Genomic DNA, 2,500 nt, shown 5'->3' with positions numbered 1-2,500 from the left:
AAAAATGTGATAACGGAGTAGTATTTATATGGTCAGGTAAACATAGAATTTGGGATTCTTGAGCCTTAAGGATATATCAAAGATGAGTTCCCTCTACAGAAATTAAAAAGAAAAAAAAATCAGTACTAAAAGAAAGAAGAGGAAGGGGAGATACGGTTTTTCTTCAATGTTCCCAAAGAAAAAGTTCATAGAGAAAAACTACATGAAGTTCTCAGATGGGAGTACAAGGTACTGACATATACAAGATCATGTCTTCAAACAAGATTTAGAGTAAATCAAACTCAAGCCTTCAAGGACTGTAGTAAGAATTATATAATTGCTAAAACAAACGAGAAAATACATAGCAAGACGTAAACATCCAGGATCGAATACACACAAACACACACACAAACACACACACACACACACACACACACACACACACACACACACACACACACACACACACACACACACACACACACACACACACACACACACACACACACACACACACACACACACACACACACACACACACACACACACATATATATATATATATACACACACATACATTTGAGCTCTCATCCGGGAGAGTATTACCTGTGGATCAGTAATCCAACTGGTGATCTAAGACCGTGGTGAAGCACACACACACACACACATAGAACCAATGCCGAGTCCAACCAAGTCTTCAATAGGTTAATGAAACCACAAGACTTTACTGTCTCCCTTGAGCAAGGAAATGTGCGCGTTCATATGTGTGTGTGTGTGTGTGTGTGTGTGTGTGTGTGTGTGTGTGTGTGTGTGTGTGTGTGTGTGTGTGTGTGTGTGTGTGTGTGTGTGTGTGTGTGTGTGTGTGTGTGTGTGTGTGTGTGTGTGTGTGTGTGTGTGTGTGTGTGTGTGTGTGTGTGTGTGTGTGTGTGTGTGTGTGTGTGTGTGTGTGTGTGTGTGTGTGTGTGTGTGTGTGTGTGTGTGTGTGTGTGTGTGTGTGTGTGTGTGTGTGAGTGTGTGTGTGTGTATGTGTGTGTGTGTGTATGTGTGTGTGTGTCTGTGTGTGTGTATGTGGTGTGTATTGTGTATATATATGTGGTGTATATGTTGTGTGTGTGTGTGTGCGTGTGTGTGAATATGTCATATATATATATATGTATATATATATATATATATATATATATATATATATATATATACGTATATATATATACACACATATATATATATATATACGTATATATATACACACATATATATATATACACACATATACATATACACATACATATACATATACATATGTATATATATGAAGATAATGATATATATGTATATATATATATATTATTATTATTATTATATGTATATATATATATATTATTATTATATATATATATATATATATATATATATTATATATATATATTTTTTTTTTTTTTTTTTTTGCAGGAACCACCGGGAAATTGAAAAAACAGATACCGAACGTTTTCGTCTATTTAGACATTTTCAAAGGTACCTTTGAAAATGTCTAAATAGACTAAAACTTTCGGTATCTTTTTTTTCAATTTCCCGGTTGTTTCTGCAAAAATAGTTTATCTCGTGTGTTTTGTGTTTTCTTTGCTTATATATATATATATATACTATATATACTATAAATATTATACATACATACATATACCAAGGCTTTTTCCCCCTTACAAGGGGGGTAGCCAAAAAGAAAAAGGCATAAAATCATTCCCACCCATTCCATCCCTGAATACACTCCACACCCCTCCACCCTCCCTCTTATCTTAGCACCTCCTGAAATGACGGGTCATCCCTGCATCCTGTCCACTGCCCTGGGTCAGAAGCAGTGTCGCAAGACACAGCACATCCACAGCAAGTCCGCTTCATTAAATCGGCGACCCCCCCTCTCCGTCCCCCCATTGCATAAAATGAGAGGACGGGGAGAAATTCCTTCGGGCTGCGTCAAATTTTGCTCACACATCCTCACCCCACATCCCCCCGCCCATTCCACCTCATGTAATCACAACATCATCCATATACAACCATTCTCCATTCACCCCTGTCTTCTGTCCTCCCGTCCTTCCTCAACAGACATTCCCCTCTTCCCGAAAGGCCCCTTCACCCCATCCATCTTCCTCATCCTAGGACGTCCCCTCATGTTCACTCCCTCCACATCTGCCTTCCACACCTCTTTTACTAGTCTTTCTTCATTCATTCTTTCCATGTGTCCAAACCATCCTAATATTCTTTCATCAACCCTATCTCCCAGCTCCTTTTCCACCCCTGTTCTCCTCCTCACCTCCTCATTTCTCACTCTATCTAGCCTAGTAACCACTATCATACTTCTCAGGCACCTCATCTCAAACACATTTAAACTCCTCCTCTCTTCCTCCCGTATGTTCCAGGTTTCTGCCCAGTAGAATGTTGTCGGCACAATCACTCCTTAGCATCCATTCCCAAATGTCTATTCCTCATTACACTCTTTAATCTACCAAGGCATTTACTCGCTTCTCTC

At 38.9% G+C, this 2,500-nt stretch overlaps 1 protein-coding gene across 1 annotated transcript in view; it reads left to right on the top strand.

Annotated features, from left to right (window-relative positions):
• LOC143034267 (glutamate receptor 1-like) overlaps positions 1-2,500 on the top strand; it is a 1,284,256-nt gene that overhangs the window by 1,175,446 nt on the left and 106,310 nt on the right. The window lies entirely within an intron of this gene.

Source organism: Oratosquilla oratoria, chromosome 17 (assembly GCF_046742065.1).
Source record: "Oratosquilla oratoria isolate Oo_2021 chromosome 17, ASM4674206v1, whole genome shotgun sequence".
In the NCBI taxonomy this organism is placed as follows: Eukaryota; Metazoa; Arthropoda; class Malacostraca; order Stomatopoda; family Squillidae; genus Oratosquilla; species Oratosquilla oratoria.
Note: the sequence above shows the minus strand (reverse complement) of the source record. Positions and strands in the feature narration are given on the sequence as shown.